This window comes from Filicampus tigris, chromosome 20 (assembly GCF_054856515.1).
Source record: "Filicampus tigris isolate MCC_2025a chromosome 20, RoL_Ftig_1.0, whole genome shotgun sequence".
NCBI classification, from domain to species: Eukaryota; Metazoa; Chordata; class Actinopteri; order Syngnathiformes; family Syngnathidae; genus Filicampus; species Filicampus tigris.
This window is the reverse complement of record NC_141236.1, coordinates 5750570-5771000: the sequence shown is the minus strand read 5'-3', so window position 1 is coordinate 5771000 and position 20431 is coordinate 5750570. Positions and strand designations below refer to the sequence as shown.

General features: G+C 39.9%; 2 protein-coding genes across 3 annotated transcripts in view; one reads left to right on the top strand and one right to left on the bottom strand.

The window, feature by feature from the left end:
* Nucleotides 1–20431, top strand: part of hmbox1b (homeobox containing 1 b) — a 122339-nt gene that overhangs the window by 7848 nt on the left and 94060 nt on the right. The window lies entirely within an intron of this gene.
* Nucleotides 1–20431, bottom strand: part of LOC147127985 (uncharacterized) — a 99394-nt gene that overhangs the window by 18620 nt on the left and 60343 nt on the right.

Here is a 20431-nt window from a genome sequence, read left to right as displayed (position 1 = left end):
TTATATACTTTCCTTTCAATTCTTTCCCAAGAGCTACACTTACTTGAGATTGGTTTACAGGACTCTCCAAATGGAGGGATTCCATATATGCAGTCACAGGTTTTTGCACTGGCATCACTGCATGCACCATACGTGTCACAGATGTCACATGACCAAGTAAAGGAATCTTCACACTGACATTCAGATCCTCCAGTAGAGTTTAGATGGCAGCCTAAAAAGCGATATTAGTGACAAAGTATTAAGGACCTGTTTTAAAACATCAAATTAAAAAGTCTTGTAACAATTGTCCAGGAGCCCAAACATATGACAGATCTTCTCACCTGTCGACAAATTCCAACTTTTCAGTGTTAAATCATCTGCTATCTCTAATGGTAATGCAACATCATCTACAGCGTCCCTCAGTGCAGTCATGATCTCTGATGGGTCAGTTCTGGTTGGAGTGTCCACCGCGAGGACAATATCCACTGAAGCGGAAGAGCATCAGAGGGAACAAAAGAAAATGATACACCAAATGCAGTCTACTATCCTCCTTCACATATTAAAAATAGTTCCAAAGACCTCAGATCCTAAATTAAGAAAATATGATTTATTCAAAGCTGATCAGCGTGAACACACCCTATATAGTCTAATCACAGTGAAATGTTAAAACAAGAGTAAAGCATTGATCACTGCTGTTAACTTGATTCCGATATTAAACCGTTTAGTATCTGTCGATGCAACGTTAGTCCTTCAAACTGTTTTTCTCAAGAATGACTTTTTCATGACGCCATGGAACAGTTATCACAAATCTTTATACAATACCTTCTGTTGGTGGTGGACATGGGCCGATAGCTGTGGAGCAAATTAGTGGGAAACAGTTATGTAGTAATCAATAAAAGGGGAAACAATGTCCTCATCATTCTGTCCATCCATCTAATTTCCACTTTTTGTTTTCACTGGTGTCACAGATGAGCTGGAGCTTATCTCAGCTGTTTTTCGACCCGGATGAGCTTGAGAAAGTGGATGGATGGACACTAGCTATGCTAGACTTTGTATACTTTCCTTTTAATTCTTTCCCAAGAGCTACACTTACTTGAGATTGGTTTACAGGACTCTCCAAATGGAGGGATTCCATATATGCAGTCACAGGTTTTTGCACTGGCATCGCTGCATGCACCATACGTGTCACAGATGTCACATGACCAAGTAAAGGAATCTTCACACTGACATTCAGATCCTCCAGTAGAGTTTAGATGGCAGCCTAAAAAGCGATATTAGTGACAAAGTATTAAGGACCTGTTTTAAAACATCAAATTAAAACGTCTTGTAACAATTGTCCAGGAGCCCAAACATATGACAGATCTTCTCACCTGTCGACAAATTCCAACTTTTCAGTGTTAAATCATCTGCTATCTCTAATGGTACTGCAACATCAGCTACAGCGTCCCTCAGTGCATTCATGATCTCTGATGGGTCAGTTCTGGTTGGAGTGTCCACCGCGAGGACAATATCCACTGAAGCGGAAGAGCATCAGAGGGAACAAAAGAAAATGATACACCGAATGCAGTCTACTATCCTCCTTCACATATTAAAAATAGTTCCAAAGATCTCAGATCCTAAATTAAGAAAATAAGATTTATTCAAAGCTGATCTGCGTGAACACACCCTATATAGTCTAATCACAGTGAAATGTTAAAACAAGAGTAAAGCATTGATCACTGCTGTTAACTTGATTCCGATATTAAACCGTGCAGTATCTGTCGATGCAACGTTAGCCCTTCAAACTGTTTTTCTCAAGAATGACTTTTTCATGAAGCCATGGAACAGTTATCACAAATCTTTATACAATACCTTCTGTTGGTGGTGGACATGGGCCGATAGCTGTGGAGCAAATTAGGGGGAAACAGTTATGTAGTAATCAATAAAAGGGGAAACAATGTCCTCATCATTCTGTCCATCCATCTAATTTCCACTTTTTGTTTTCACTGGTGTCACAGATGAGCTGGAGCTTATCTCAGCTGTTTTTCGACCCGGATGAGCTTGAGAAAGTGGATGGATGGACACTAGCTATGCTAGACTTTGTATACTTTCCTTTTAATTCTTTCCCAAGAGCTACACTTACTTGAGATTGGTTTACAGGACTCTCCAAATGGAGGGATTCCATATATGCAGTCACAGGTTTTTGCACTGGCATCGCTGCATGCACCATACGTGTCACAGATGTCACATGACCAAGTAAAGGAATCTTCACACTGACATTCAGATCCTCCAGTAGAGTTTAGATGGCAGCCTAAAAAGCGATATTAGTGACAAGTATTAAGGACCTGTTTTAAAACATCAAATTAAAAAGTCTTGTAACAATTGTCCAGGAGCCCAAACATATGACAGATCTTCTCACCTGTCGACAAATTCCAACTTTTCAGTGTTAAATCATCTGCTATCTCTAATGGTACTGCAACATCAGCTACAGCGTCCCTCAGTGCATTCATGATCTCTGATGGGTCAGTTCTGGTTGGAGTGTCCACCGCGAGGACAATATCCACTGAAGCGGAAGAGCATCAGAGGGAACAAAAGAAAATGATACACCAAATGCAGTCTACTATCCTCCTTCACATATTAAAAATAGTTCCAAAGATCTCAGATCCTAAATTAAGAAAATATGATTTATTCAAAGCTGATCTGCGTGAACACACCCTATATAGTCTAATCACAGTGAAATGTTAAGACAAGAGTAAAGCATTGATCACTGCTGTTAACGTGATTCCGATATTAAACCGTTTAGTATCTGTCGATGCAACGTTAGTCCTTCAAACTGTTTTTCTCAAGAATGACTTTTTCATGACGCCATGGAACAGTTATCACAAATCTTTATACAATACCTTCTGTTGGTGGTGGACATGGGCCGATAGCTGTGGAGCAAATTAGGGGGAAACAGTTATGTATTAATCAATAAAAGGGGAAACAATGTCCTCATCATTCTGTCCATCCATCTAATTTCCACTTTTTGTGCTCACTGGTGTCACAGATGAGCTGGAGCTTATCTCAGCTGTTTTTCGACCCGGATGAGCTTGAGAAAGTGGATGGATGGACACTAGCTATGCTAGACTTTATATACTTTCCTTTCAATCCTTTCCCAAGAGCTACACTTACTTGAGATTGGTTTACAGGACTCTCCAAATGGAGGGATTCCATATATGCAGTCACAGGTTTTTGCACTGGCATCGCTGCATGCACCATACGTGTCACAGATGTCACATGACCAAGTAAAGGAATCTTCACACTGACATTCAGATCCTCCAGTAGAGTTTAGATGGCAGCCTAAAAAGCGATATTAGTTACAAAGTATTAAGGACCTGTTTTAAAACATCAAATTAAAACGTCTTGTAACAATTGTCCAGGAGCCCAAACATATGACAGATCTTCTCACCTGTCGACAAATTCCAACTTTTCAGTGTTAAATCATCTGCTATCTCTAATGGTACTGCAACATCAGCTACAGCGTCCCTCAGTGCATTCATGATCTCTGATGGGTCAGTTCTGGTTGGAGTGTCCACCGCGAGGACAATATCCACTGAAGCGGAAGAGCATCAGAGGGAACAAAAGAAAATGATACACCAAATGCAGTCTACTATCCTCCTTCACATATTAAAAATAGTTCCAAAGATCTCAGATCCTAAATTAAGAAAATAAGATTCATTCAAAGCTGATCTGCGTGAACACACCCTATATAGTCAAATCACAGTGAAATGTTAAGACAAGAGTAAAGCATTGATCACTGCTGTTAACTTGATTCCGATATTAAACCGTTTAGTATCTGTCGATGCAATGTTAGTCCTTCAAACTGTTTTTCTCAAGAATGACTTTTTCATGACGCCATGGAACAGTTATCACAAATCTTTATACAATACCTTCTGTTGGTGGTGGACATGGGCCGATAGCTGTGGAGCAAATTAGGGGGAAACAGTTATGTATTAATCAATAAAAGGGGAAACAATGTCCTCATCATTCTGTCCATCCATCTAATTTCCACTTTTTGTGCTCACTGGTGTCACAGATGAGCTGGAGCTTATCTTAGCTGTTTTTCGATCAGGATGAGCTTGAGAAAGTGGATGGATGGACACTAGCTATGCTAGACTTTGTATACTTTCCTTTCAATTCTTTCCCAAGAGCTACACTTACTTGAGATTGGTTTACAGGACTCTCCAAATGGAGGGATTCCATATATGCAGTCACAGGTTTTTGCACTGGCATCGCTGCATGCACCATACGTGTCACAGATGTCACATGACCAAGTAAAGGAATCTTCACACTGACATTCAGATCCTCCAGTAGAGTTTAGATGGCAGCCTATAAAGCGATATTAGTGACAAAGTATTAAGGACCTGTTTTAAAACATCAAATTAAAACGTCTTGTAACAATTGTCCAGGAGCCCAAACATATGACAGATCTTCTCACCTGTCGACAAATTCCAACTTTTCAGTGTTAAATCATCTGCTATCTCTAATGGTAATGCAACATCAGCTACAGCGTCCCTCAGTGCATTCATGATCTCTGATGGGTCAGTTCTGGTTGGAGTGTCCACCGCGAGGACAATATCCACTGAAGCGGAAGAGCATCAGAGGGAACAAAAGAAAATGATACACCAAATGCAGTCTACTATCCTCCTTCACATATTAAAAATAGTTCCAAAGATCTCAGATCCTAAATTAAGAAAATAAGATTTATTCAAAGCTGATCTGCGTGAACACACCCTATATAGTCTAATCACAGTGAAATGTTAATACAAGAGTAAAGCATTGATCACTGCTGTTAACGTGATTCCGATATTAAACCGTTTAGTATCTGTCGATGCAACGTTAGTCCTTCAAACTGTTTTTCTCAAGAATGACTTTTTCATGACGCCATGGAACAGTTATCACAAATCTTTATACAATACCTTCTGTTGGTGGTGGACATGGGCCGATAGCTGTGGAGCAAATTAGGGGGAAACAGTTATGTATTAATCAATAAAAGGGGAAACAATGTCCTCATCATTCTGTCCATCCATCTAATTTCCACTTTTTGTGCTCACTGGTGTCACAGATGAGCTGGAGCTTATCTTAGCTGTTTTTCGATCAGGATGAGCTTGAGAAAGTGGATGGATGGACACTAGCTATGCTAGACTTTGTATACTTTCCTTTCAATTCTTTCCCAAGAGCTACACTTACTTGAGATTGGTTTACAGGACTCTCCAAATGGAGGGATTCCATATATGCAGTCACAGGTTTTTGCACTGGCATCGCTGCATGCACCATACGTGTCACAGATGTCACATGACCAAGTAAAGGAATCTTCACACTGACATTCAGATCCTCCAGTAGAGTTTAGATGGCAGCCTATAAAGCGATGTTAGTGACAAAGTATTAAGGACCTGTTTTAAAACATCAAATTAAAACGTCTTGTAACAATTGTCCAGGAGCCCAAACATATGACAGATCTTCTCACCTGTCGACAAATTCCAACTTTTCAGTGTTAAATCATCTGCTATCTCTAATGGTAATGCAACATCAGCTACAGCGTCCCTCAGTGCATTCATGATCTCTGATGGGTCAGTTCTGGTTGGAGTGTCCACCGCGAGGACAATATCCACTGAAGCGGAAGAGCATCAGAGGGAACAAAAGAAAATGATACACCAAATGCAGTCTACTATCCTCCTTCACATATTAAAAATAGTTCCAAAGATCTCAGATCCTAAATTAAGAAAATAAGATTTATTCAAAGCTGATCTGCGTGAACACACCCTATATAGTCTAATCACAGTGAAATGTTAATACAAGAGTAAAGCATTGATCACTGCTGTTAACGTGATTCCGATATTAAACCGTTTAGTATCTGTCGATGCAACGTTAGTCCTTCAAACTGTTTTTCTCAAGAATGACTTTTTCATGACGCCATGGAACAGTTATCACAAATCTTTATACAATACCTTCTGTTGGTGGTGGACATGGGCCGATAGCTGTGGAGCAAATTAGGGGGAAACAGTTATGTATTAATCAATAAAAGGGGAAACAATGTCCTCATCATTCTGTCCATCCATCTAATTTCCACTTTTTGTGCTCACTGGTGTCACAGATGAGCTGGAGCTTATCTCAGCTGTTCTTCGACCCGGATGAGCTTGAGAAAGTGGACGGATGGACACTAGCTATGCTAGACTTTATATACTTTCCTTTCAATTCTTTCCCAAGAGCTACACTTACTTGAGATTGGTTTACAGGACTCTCCAAATGGAGGGATTCCATATATGCAGTCACAGGTTTTTGCACTGGCATCGCTGCATGCACCATACGTGTCACAGATGTCACATGACCAAGTAAAGGAATCTTCACACTGACATTCAGATCCTCCAGTAGAGTTTAGATGGCAGCCTAAAAAGCGATATTAGTGACAAAGTATTAAGGACCTGTTTTAAAACATCAAATTAAAACGTCTTGTAACAATTGTCCAGGAGCCCAAACATATGACAGATCTTCTCACCTGTCGACAAATTCCAACTTTTCAGTGTTAAATCATCTGCTATCTCTAATGGTAATGCAACATCAGCTACAGCGTCCCTCAGTGCATTCATGATCTCTGATGGGTCAGTTCTGGTTGGAGTGTCCACCGCGAGGACAATATCCACTGAAGCGGAAGAGCATCAGAGGGAACAAAAGAAAATGATACACCAAATGCAGTCTACTATCCTCCTTCACATATTAAAAATAGTTCCAAAGATCTCAGATCCTAAATTAAGAAAATAAGATTCATTCAAAGCTGATCTGCGTGAACACACCCTATATAGTCTAATCACAGTGAAATGTTAAGACAAGAGTAAAGCATTGATCACTGCTGTTAACGTGATTCCGATATTAAACCCTTTAGTATCTGTCGATGCAACGTTAGTCCTTCAAACTGTTTTTCTCAAGAATGACTTTTTCATGACGCCATGGAACAGTTATCACAAATCTTTATACAATACCTTCTGTTGGTGGTGGACATGGGCCGATAGCTGTGGAGCAAATTAGGGGGAAACAGTTATGTATTAATCAATAAAAGGGGAAACAATGTCCTCATCATTCTGTCCATGCATCTTATTTCCACTTTTTGTGCTCACTGGTGTCACAGATGAGCTGGAGCTTATCTCAGCTGTTCTTCGACCCGGATGAGCTTGAGAAAGTGGACGGATGGACACTAGCTATGCTAGACTTTATATACTTTCCTTTCAATTCTTTCCCAAGAGCTACACTTACTTGAGATTGGTTTACAGGACTCTCCAAATGGAGGGATTCCATATATGCAGTCACAGGTTTTTGCACTGGCATCGCTGCATGCACCATACGTGTCACAGATGTCACATGACCAAGTAAAGGAATCTTCACACTGACATTCAGATCCTCCAGTAGAGTTTAGATGGCAGCCTAAAAAGCGATATTAGTGACAAAGTATTAAGGACCTGTTTTAAAACATCAAATTAAAACGTCTTGTAACAATTGTCCAGGAGCCCAAACATATGACAGATCTTCTCACCTGTCGACAAATTCCAACTTTTCAGTGTTAAATCATCTGCTATCTCTAATGGTAATGCAACATCAGCTACAGCGTCCCTCAGTGCATTCATGATCTCTGATGGGTCAGTTCTGGTTGGAGTGTCCACCGCGAGGACAATATCCACTGAAGCGGAAGAGCATCAGAGGGAACAAAAGAAAATGATACACCAAATGCAGTCCACTATCCTCCTTCACATATTAAAAATAGTTCCAAAGATCTCAGATCCTAAATGAAGGAAATAAGATTTATTCAAAGCTGAACTGCGTGAACACACCCTATATAGTCTAATCACAGTGAAATGTTAAGACAAGAGTAAAGCATTGATCACTGCTGTTAACTTGATTCCGATATTGAACCGTTTAGTATCTGTCGATGCAACGTTAGTCCTTCAAACTGTTTTTCTCAAGAATGACTTTTTCGTGACACCATGGAACAGTTATCACAAATCTTTATACAATACCTTCTGTTGGTGGTGGACATGGGCCGATAGCTGTGGAGCAAATTAGGGGGAAACAGTTATGTATTAATCAACAAAAGGGGAAACAATGTCGTCATCATTTTGTCCATCCATCTAATTTCCACTTTTTGTGCTCACTGGTGTCACAGATGAGCTTGAGCTTATCTCAGCTGTTTTTCGATCATGATGAGCTTGAGAAAGTGGATGGATGGACACTATCTATGCTAGACTTTATATACTTTCCTTTCAATTCTTTCCCAAGAGCTACACTTACTTGAGATTGGTTTACAGGACTCTCCAAATGGAGGGATTCCATATATGCAGTCACAGGTTTTTGCACTGGCATCACTGCATGCACCATACGTGTCACAGATGTCACATGACCAAGTAAAGGAATCTTCACACTGACATTCAGATCCTCCAGTAGAGTTTAGATGGCAGCCTAAAAAGCGATATTAGTGACAAAGTATTAAGGACCTGTTTTAAAACATCAAATTAAAAAGTCTTGTAACAATTGTCCAGGAGCCCAAACATATGACAGATCTTCTCACCTGTCGACAAATTCCAACTTTTCAGTGTTAAATCATCTGCTATCTCTAATGGTAATGCAACATCATCTACAGCGTCCCTCAGTGCAGTCATGATCTCTGATGGGTCAGTTCTGGTTGGAGTGTCCACCGCGAGGACAATATCCACTGAAGCGGAAGAGCATCAGAGGGAACAAAAGAAAATGATACACCAAATGCAGTCTACTATCCTCCTTCACATATTAAAAATAGTTCCAAAGACCTCAGATCCTAAATTAAGAAAATATGATTTATTCAAAGCTGATCAGCGTGAACACACCCTATATAGTCTAATCACAGTGAAATGTTAAAACAAGAGTAAAGCATTGATCACTGCTGTTAACTTGATTCCGATATTAAACCGTTTAGTATCTGTCGATGCAACGTTAGTCCTTCAAACTGTTTTTCTCAAGAATGACTTTTTCATGACGCCATGGAACAGTTATCACAAATCTTTATACAATACCTTCTGTTGGTGGTGGACATGGGCCGATAGCTGTGGAGCAAATTAGTGGGAAACAGTTATGTAGTAATCAATAAAAGGGGAAACAATGTCCTCATCATTCTGTCCATCCATCTAATTTCCACTTTTTGTTTTCACTGGTGTCACAGATGAGCTGGAGCTTATCTCAGCTGTTTTTCGACCCGGATGAGCTTGAGAAAGTGGATGGATGGACACTAGCTATGCTAGACTTTGTATACTTTCCTTTTAATTCTTTCCCAAGAGCTACACTTACTTGAGATTGGTTTACAGGACTCTCCAAATGGAGGGATTCCATATATGCAGTCACAGGTTTTTGCACTGGCATCGCTGCATGCACCATACGTGTCACAGATGTCACATGACCAAGTAAAGGAATCTTCACACTGACATTCAGATCCTCCAGTAGAGTTTAGATGGCAGCCTAAAAAGCGATATTAGTGACAAAGTATTAAGGACCTGTTTTAAAACATCAAATTAAAACGTCTTGTAACAATTGTCCAGGAGCCCAAACATATGACAGATCTTCTCACCTGTCGACAAATTCCAACTTTTCAGTGTTAAATCATCTGCTATCTCTAATGGTACTGCAACATCAGCTACAGCGTCCCTCAGTGCATTCATGATCTCTAATGGGTCAGTTCTGGTTGGAGTGTCCACCGCGAGGACAATATCCACTGAAGCGGAAGAGCATCAGAGGGAACAAAAGAAAATGATACACCGAATGCAGTCTACTATCCTCCTTCACATATTAAAAATAGTTCCAAAGATCTCAGATCCTAAATTAAGAAAATAAGATTTATTCAAAGCTGATCTGCGTGAACACACCCTATATAGTCTAATCACAGTGAAATGTTAAAACAAGAGTAAAGCATTGATCACTGCTGTTAACTTGATTCCGATATTAAACCGTGCAGTATCTGTCGATGCAACGTTAGCCCTTCAAACTGTTTTTCTCAAGAATGACTTTTTCATGAAGCCATGGAACAGTTATCACAAATCTTTATACAATACCTTCTGTTGGTGGTGGACATGGGCCGATAGCTGTGGAGCAAATTAGGGGGAAACAGTTATGTAGTAATCAATAAAAGGGGAAACAATGTCCTCATCATTCTGTCCATCCATCTAATTTCCACTTTTTGTTTTCACTGGTGTCACAGATGAGCTGGAGCTTATCTCAGCTGTTTTTCGACCCGGATGAGCTTGAGAAAGTGGATGGATGGACACTAGCTATGCTAGACTTTGTATACTTTCCTTTTAATTCTTTCCCAAGAGCTACACTTACTTGAGATTGGTTTACAGGACTCTCCAAATGGAGGGATTCCATATATGCAGTCACAGGTTTTTGCACTGGCATCGCTGCATGCACCATACGTGTCACAGATGTCACATGACCAAGTAAAGGAATCTTCACACTGACATTCAGATCCTCCAGTAGAGTTTAGATGGCAGCCTAAAAAGCGATATTAGTGACAAGTATTAAGGACCTGTTTTAAAACATCAAATTAAAAAGTCTTGTAACAATTGTCCAGGAGCCCAAACATATGACAGATCTTCTCACCTGTCGACAAATTCCAACTTTTCAGTGTTAAATCATCTGCTATCTCTAATGGTACTGCAACATCAGCTACAGCGTCCCTCAGTGCATTCATGATCTCTGATGGGTCAGTTCTGGTTGGAGTGTCCACCGCGAGGACAATATCCACTGAAGCGGAAGAGCATCAGAGGGAACAAAAGAAAATGATACACCAAATGCAGTCTACTATCCTCCTTCACATATTAAAAATAGTTCCAAAGATCTCAGATCCTAAATTAAGAAAATGTGATTTATTCAAAGCTGATCTGCGTGAACACACCCTATATAGTCTAATCACAGTGAAATGTTAAGACAAGAGTAAAGCATTGATCACTGCTGTTAACGTGATTCCGATATTAAACCGTTTAGTATCTGTCGATGCAACATTAGTCCTTCAAACTGTTTTTCTCAAGAATGACTTTTTCATGACGCCATGGAACAGTTATCACAAATCTTTATACAATACCTTCTGTTGGTGGTGGACATGGGCCGATAGCTGTGGAGCAAATTAGGGGGAAACAGTTATGTATTAATCAATAAAAGGGGAAACAATGTCCTCATCATTCTGTCCATCCATCTAATTTCCACTTTTTGTGCTCACTGGTGTCACAGATGAGCTGGAGCTTATCTCAGCTGTTTTTCGACCCGGATGAGCTTGAGAAAGTGGATGGATGGACACTAGCTATGCTAGACTTTATATACTTTCCTTTCAATCCTTTCCCAAGAGCTACACTTACTTGAGATTGGTTTACAGGACTCTCCAAATGGAGGGATTCCATATATGCAGTCACAGGTTTTTGCACTGGCATCGCTGCATGCACCATACGTGTCACAGATGTCACATGACCAAGTAAAGGAATCTTCACACTGACATTCAGATCCTCCAGTAGAGTTTAGATGGCAGCCTAAAAGGCGATATTAGTGACAAAGTATTAAGGACCTGTTTTAAAACATCAAATTAAAAAGTCTTGTAACAATTGTCCAGGAGCCCAAACATATGACAGATCTTCTCACCTGTCGACAAATTCCAACTTTTCAGTGTTAAATCATCTGCTATCTCTAATGGTAATGCAACATCAGCTACAGCGTCCCTCAGTGCATTCATGATCTCTGATGGGTCAGTTCTGGTTGGAGTGTCCACCGCGAGGACAATATCCACTGAAGCGGAAGAGCATCAGAGGGAACAAGAAAATGATACACCAAATGCAGTCTACTATCTTCCTTCACATATTAAAAATAGTTCCAAAGATCTCAGATCCTAAATTAAGAAAATATGATTTATTCAAAGCTGATCAGCGTGAACACACCCTATATAGTCTAATCACAGTGAAATGTTAAAACAAGAGTAAAGCATTGATCACTGCTGTTAACTTGATTCCGATATTAAACCGTGCAGTATCTGTCGATGCAACGTTAGCCCTTCAAACTGTTTTTCTCAAGAATGACTTTTTCATGAAGCCATGGAACAGTTATCACAAATCTTTATACAATACCTTCTGTTGGTGGTGGACATGGGCCGATAGCTGTGGAGCAAATTAGGGGGAAACAGTTATGTATTAATCAATAAAAGGGGAAACAATGTCCTCATCATTCTGTCCATCCATCTAATTTCCACTTTTTGTGCTCACTGGTGTCACAGATGAGCTGGAGCTTATCTCAGCTGTTTTTCGACCCGGATGAGCTTGAGAAAGTGGACGGATGGACACTAGCTATGCTAGACTTTATATACTTTCCTTTCAATTCTTTCCCAAGAGCTACACTTACTTGAGATTGGTTTACAGGACTTTCCAAATGGAGGGATTCCATATATGCAGTCACAGGTTTTTGCACTGGCATCGCTGCATGCACCATACGTGTCACAGATGTCACATGACCAAGTAAAGGAATCTTCACACTGACATTCAGATCCTCCAGTAGAGTTTAGATGGCAGCCTAAAAAGCGATATTAGTGACAAAGTATTAAGGACCTGTTTTAAAACATCAAATTAAAAAGTCTTGTAACAATTGTCCAGGAGCCCAAACATATGACAGATCTTCTCACCTGTCGACAAATTCCAACTTTTCAGTGTTAAATCATCTGCTATCTCTAATGGTAATGCAACATCAGCTACAGCGTCCCTCAGTGCATTCATGATCTCTGATGGGTCAGTTCTGGTTGGAGTGTCCACCGCGAGGACAATATCCACTGAAGCGTAAGAGCATCAGAGGGAACAAAAGAAAATGATACACCAAATGCAGTCTACTATCCTCCTTCACATATTAAAAATAGTTCCAAAGATCTCAGATCCTAAATTAAGAAAATAAGATTTATTCAAAGCTGATCTGCGTGAACACACCCTATATAGTCTAATCACAGTGAAATGTTAAGACAAGAGTAAAGCATTGATCACTGCTGTTATCGTGATTCCGATATTAAACCGTTTAGTATCTGTCGATGCAACGTTAGTCCTTCAAACTGTTTTTCTCAAGAATGACTTTTTCATGACGCCATGGAACAGTTATCACAAATCTTTATACAATACCTTCTGTTGGTGGTGGACATGGGCCGATAGCTGTGGAGCAAATTAGGGGGAAACAGTTATGTATTAATCAACAAAAGGGGAAACAATGTCGTCATCATTTTGTCCATCCATCTAATTTCCACTTTTTGTGCTCACTGGTGTCACAGATGAGCTTGAGCTTATCTCAGCTGTTTTTCGATCATGATGAGCTTGAGAAAGTGGATGGATGGACACTAGCTATGCTAGACTTTATATACTTTCCTTTCAATTCTTTCCCAAGAGCTACACTTACTTGAGATTGGTTTACAGGACTCTCCAAATGGAGGGATTCCATATATGCAGTCACAGGTTTTTGCACTGGCATCACTGCATGCACCATACGTGTCACAGATGTCACATGACCAAGTAAAGGAATCTTCACACTGACATTCAGATCCTCCAGTAGAGTTTAGATGGCAGCCTAAAAAGCGATATTAGTGACAAAGTATTAAGGACCTGTTTTAAAACATCAAATTAAAAAGTCTTGTAACAATTGTCCACGAGCCCAAACATATGACAGATCTTCTCACCGGTCGACAAATTCCAACTTTTCAGTGTTAATTCATCTGCTATCTCTAATGGTAATGCAACATCAGCTACAGCGTCCCTCAGTGCAGTCATGATCTCTGATGGGTCAGTTCTGGTTGGAGTGTCCACCGCGAGGACAATATCCACTGAAGCGTAAGAGCATCAGAGGGAACAAAAGAAAATGATACACCAAATGCAGTCTACTATCCTCCTTCACATATTAAAAATAGTTCCAAAGATCTCAGATCCTAAATTAAGAAAATAAGATTTATTCAAAGCTGATCTGCGTGAACACACCCTATATAGTCTAAACACAGTGAAATGTTAAGACAAGAGTAAAGCATTGATCACTGCTGTTAACGTGATTCCGATATTAAACCGTTTAGTATCTGTCGATGCAACGTTAGTCCTTCAAACTGTTTTTCTCAAGAATGACTTTTTCATGAAGCCATGGAACAGTTATCACAAATCTTTATACAATACCTTCTGTTGGTGGTGGACATGGGCCGATAGCTGTGGAGCAAATTAGGGGGAAACAGTTATGTATTAATCAATAAAAGGGGAAACAATGTCCTCATCATTCTGTCCATCCATCTAATTTCCACTTTTTGTGCTCACTGGTGTCACAGATGAGCTGGAGCTTATCTCAGCTGTTTTTCGACCCGGATGAGCTTGAGAAAGTGGACGGATGGACACTAGCTATGCTAGACTTTATATACTTTCCTTTCAATTCTTTCCCAAGAGCTACACTTACTTGAGATTGGTTTACAGGACTTTCCAAATGGAGGGATTCCATATATGCAGTCACAGGTTTTTGCACTGGCATCGCTGCATGCACCATACGTGTCACAGATGTCACATGACCAAGTAAAGGAATCTTCACACTGACATTCAGATCCTCCAGTAGAGTTTAGATGGCAGCCTAAAAAGCGATATTAGTGACAAAGTATTAAGGACCTGTTTTAAAACATCAAATTAAAAAGTCTTGTAACAATTGTCCAGGAGCCCAAACATATGACAGATCTTCTCACCTGTCGACAAATTCCAACTTTTCAGTGTTAAATCATCTGCTATCTCTAATGGTAATGCAACATCAGCTACAGCGTCCCTCAGTGCATTCATGATCTCTGATGGGTCAGTTCTGGTTGGAGTGTCCACCGCGAGGACAATATCCACTGAAGCGTAAGAGCATCAGAGGGAACAAAAGAAAATGATACACCAAATGCAGTCTACTATCCTCCTTCACATATTAAAAATAGTTCCAAAGATCTCAGATCCTAAATTAAGAAAATAAGATTTATTCAAAGCTGATCTGCGTGAACACACCCTATATAGTCTAAACACAGTGAAATGTTAAGACAAGAGTAAAGCATTGATCACTGCTGTTAACGTGATTCCGATATTAAACCGTTTAGTATCTGTCGATGCAACGTTAGTCCTTCAAACTGTTTTTCTCAAGAATGACTTTTTCATGAAGCCATGGAACAGTTATCACAAATCTTTATACAATACCTTCTGTTGGTGGTGGACATGGGCCGATAGCTGTGGAGCAAATTAGGGGGAAACAGTTATGTATTAATCAATAAAAGGGGAAACAATGTCCTCATCATTCTGTCCATCCATCTAATTTCCACTTTTTGTGCTCACTGGTGTCACAGATGAGCTGGAGCTTATCTCAGCTGTTTTTCGACCCGGATGAGCTTGAGAAAGTGGACGGATGGACACTAGCTATGCTAGACTTTATATACTTTCCTTTCAATTCTTTCCCAAGAGCTACACTTACTTGAGATTGGTTTACAGGACTTTCCAAATGGAGGGATTCCATATATGCAGTCACAGGTTTTTGCACTGGCATCGCTGCATGCACCATACGTGTCACAGATGTCACATGACCAAGTAAAGGAATCTTCACACTGACATTCAGATCCTCCAGTAGAGTTTAGATGGCAGCCTAAAAAGCGATATTAGTGACAAAGTATTAAGGACCTGTTTTAAAACATCAAATTAAAAAGTCTTGTAACAATTGTCCAGGAGCCCAAACATATGACAGATCTTCTCACCTGTCGACAAATTCCAACTTTTCAGTGTTAAATCATCTGCTATCTCTAATGGTAATGCAACATCAGCTACAGCGTCCCTCAGTGCATTCATGATCTCTGATGGGTCAGTTCTGGTTGGAGTGTCCACCGCGAGGACAATATCCACTGAAGCGTAAGAGCATCAGAGGGAACAAAAGAAAATGATACACCAAATGCAGTCTACTATCCTCCTTCACATATTAAAAATAGTTCCAAAGATCTCAGATCCTAAATTAAGAAAATAAGATTTATTCAAAGCTGATCTGCGTGAACACACCCTATATAGTCTAATCACAGTGAAATGTTAAGACAAGAGTTAAGCATTGATCACTGCTGTTAACGTGATTCCGATATTAAACCGTTTAGTATCTGTCGATGCAACGTTAGTCCTTCAAACTGTTTTTCTCAAGAATGACTTTTTCATGACGCCATGGAACAGTTATCACAAATCTTTATACAATACCTTCTGTTGGTGGTGGACATGGGCCGATAGCTGTGGAGCAAATTAGGGGGAAACAGTTATGTATTAATCAACAAAAGGGGAAACAATGTCGTCATCATTTTGTCCATCCATCTAATTTCCACTTTTTGTGCTCACTGGTGTCACAGATGAGCTTGAGCTTATCTCAGCTGTTTTTCGATCATGATGAGCTTGAGAAAGTGGATGGATGGACACTAGCTATGCTAGACTTTATATACTTTCCTTTCAATTCTTTCCCAAGAGCTACACTTACTTGAGATTGGTTTACAGGACTCTCCAAATGGAGGGATTCCATATATGCAGTCACAGGTTTTTGCACTGGCATCACTGCATGCACCATACGTGTCACAGATGTCACATGACCAAGTAAAGGAATCTTCACACTGACATTCAGATCCTCCAGTAGAGTTTAGATGGCAGCCTAAAAAGCGATATTAGTGACAAAGTATTAAGGACCTGTTTTAAAACATCAAATTAAAAAGTCTTGTAACAATTGTCCACGAGCCCAAACATATGACAGATCTTCTCACCGGTCGACAAATTCCAACTTTTCAGTGTTAATTCATCTGCTATCTCTAATGGTAATGCAACATCAGCTACAGCGTCCCTCAGTGCAGTCATGATCTCTGATGGGTCAGTTCTGGTTGGAGTGTCCACCGCGAGGACAATATCCACTGAAGCGGAAGAGCATCAGAGGGAACAAAAGAAAATGATACACCAAATGCAGTCTACTATCCTCCTTCACATATTAAAAATAGTTCCAAAGACCTCAGATCCTAAATTAAGAAAATATGATTTATTCAAAGCTGATCAGCGTGAACACACCCTATATAGTCTAATCACAGTGAAATGTTAAAACAAGAGTAAAGCATTGATCACTGCTGTTAACTCAATTCCGATATTAAACCGTTTAGTATCTGTCGATGCAATGTTAGTCCTTCAAACTGTTTTTCTCAAGAATGACTTTTACATGACGCCATGGAACAGTTATCACAAATCTTTATACAATACCTTCTGTTGGTGGTGGACATGGGCCGATAGCTGTGGAGCAAATTAGGGGGAAACAGTTATGTATTAATCAATAAAAGGGGAAACAATGTCCTCATCATTCTGTCCATCCATCTAATTTCCACTTTTTGTGCTCACTGGTGTCACAGATGAGCTGGAGCTTATCTCAGCTGTTTTTCGACCCGGATGAGCTTGAGAAAGTGGATGGATGGACACTAGCTATGCTAGACTTTATATACTTTCCTTTCAATTCTTTCCCAAGAGCTACACTTACTTGAGATTGGTTTACAGGACTCTCCAAATGGAGGGATTCCATATATGCAGTCACAGGTTTTTGCACTGGCATCGCTGCATGCACCATACGTGTCACAGATGTCACATGACCAAGTAAAGGAATCTTCACACTGACATTCAGATCCTCCAGTAGAGTTTAGATGGCAGCCTAAAAAGCGATATTAGTGACAAAGTATTAAGGACCTGTTTTAAAACATCAAATTAAAAAGTCTTGTAACAATTGTCCAGGAGCCCAAACATATGACAGATCTTCTCACCTGTCGACAAATTCCAACTTTTCAGTGTTAAATCATCTGCTATCTCTAATGGTAATGCAACATCAGCTACAGCGTCCCTCAGTGCATTCATGATCTCTGATGGGTCAGTTCTGGTTGGAGTGTCCACCGCGAGGACAATATCCACTGAAGCGTAAGAGCATCAGAGGGAACAAAAGAAAATGATACACCAAATGCAGTCTACTATCCTCCTTCACATATTAAAAATAGTTCCAAAGATCTCAGATCCTAAATTAAGAAAATAAGATTTATTCAAAGCTGATCTGCGTGAACACACCCTATATAGTCTAATCACAGTGAAATGTTAAGACAAGAGTAAAGCATTGATCACTGCTGTTAACGTGATTCCGATATTAAACCGTTTAGTATCTGTCGATGCAACGTTAGTCCTTCAAACTGTTTTTCTCAAGAATGACTTTTTCATGACGCCATGGAACAGTTATCACAAATCTTTATACAATACCTTCTGTTGGTGGTGGACATGGGCCGATAGCTGTGGAGCAAATTAGGGGGAAACAGTTATGTATTAATCAACAAAAGGGGAAACAATGTCGTCATCATTTTGTCCATCCATCTAATTTCCACTTTTTGTGCTCACTGGTGTCACAGATGAGCTTGAGCTTATCTCAGCTGTTTTTCGATCATGATGAGCTTGAGAAAGTGGATGGATGGACACTAGCTATGCTAGACTTTATATACTTTCCTTTCAATTCTTTCCCAAGAGCTACACTTACTTGAGATTGGTTTACAGGACTCTCCAAATGGAGGGATTCCATATATGCAGTCACAGGTTTTTGCACTGGCATCACTGCATGCACCATACGTGTCACAGATGTCACATGACCAAGTAAAGGAATCTTCACACTGACATTCAGATCCTCCAGTAGAGTTTAGATGGCAGCCTAAAAAGCGATATTAGTGACAAAGTATTAAGGACCTGTTTTAAAACATCAAATTAAAAAGTCTTGTAACAATTGTCCACGAGCCCAAACATATGACAGATCTTCTCACCGGTCGACAAATTCCAACTTTTCAGTGTTAAATCATCTGCTATCTCTAATGGTAATGCAACATCAGCTACAGCGTCCCTCAGTGCAGTCATGATCTCTGATGGGTCAGTTCTGGTTGGAGTGTCCACCGCGAGGACAATATCCACTGAAGCGGAAGAGCATCAGAGGGAACAAAAGAAAATGATACACCAAATGCAGTCTACTATCCTCCTTCACATATTAAAAATAGTTCCAAAGACCTCAGATCCTAAATTAAGAAAATATGATTTATTCAAAGCTGATCAGCGTGAACACACCCTATATAGTCTAATCACAGTGAAATGTTAAAACAAGAGTAAAGCATTGATCACTGCTGTTAACTCAATTCCGATATTAAACCGTTTAGTATCTGTCGATGCAACGTTAGTCCTTCAAACTGTTTTTCTCAAGAATGACTTTTACATGACGCCATGGAACAGTTATCACAAATCTTTATACAATACCTTCTGTTGGTGGTGGACATGGGCCGATAGCTGTGGAGCAAATTAGGGGGAAACAGTTATGTATTAATCAATAAAAGGGGAAACAATGTCCTCATCATTCTGTCCATCCATCTAATTTCCACTTTTTGTGCTCACTGGTGTCACAGATGAGCTGGAGCTTATCTCAGCTGTTTTTCGACCCGGATGAGCTTGAGAAAGTGGATGGATGGACACTAGCTATGCTAGACTTTATATACTTTCCTTTCAATTCTTTCGCAAGAGCTACACTTACTTGAGATTGGTTTACAGGACTCTCCAAATGGAGGGATTCCATATATGCAGTCACAGGTTTTTGCACTGGCATCGCTGCATGCACCATACGTGTCACAGATGTCACATGACCAAGTAAAGGAATCTTCACACTGACATTCAGATCCCCCAGTAGAGTTTAGATGGCAGCCTAAAAAGCGATATTAGTGACAAAGTATTAAGGACCTGTTTTAAAACATCAAATTAAAACGTCTTGTAACAATTGTCCAGGAGCCCAAACATATGACAGATCTTCTCACCTGTCGACAAATTCCAACTTTTCAGTGTTAAATCATCTGCTATCTCTAATGGTAATGCAACATCAGCTACAGCGTCCCTCAGTGCATTCATGATCTCTGATGGGTCAGTTCTGGTTGGAGTGTCCACCGCGAGGACAATATCCACTGAAGCGGAAGAGCATCAGAGGGAACAAAAGAAAATGATACACCAAATGCAGTCTACTATCCTCCTTCACATATTAAAAATAGTTCCAAAGATCTCAGATCCTAAATTAAGAAAATAAGATTTATTCAAAGCTGATCTGCGTGACCACACCCTATATAGTCTAATCACAGTGAAATGTTAAGACAAGAGTAAAGCATTGATCACTGCTGTTAACGTGATTCCGATTTTAAACCGTTTAGTATCTGTCGATGCAACGTTAGTCCTTCAAACTGTTTTTCTCAAGAATGACTTTTTCATGACGCCATGGAACAGTTATCACAAATCTTTATACAATACCTTCTGTTGGTGGTGGACATGGGCCGATAGCTGTGGAGCAAATTAGGGGGAAACAGTTATGTATTAATCAATAAAAGGGGAAA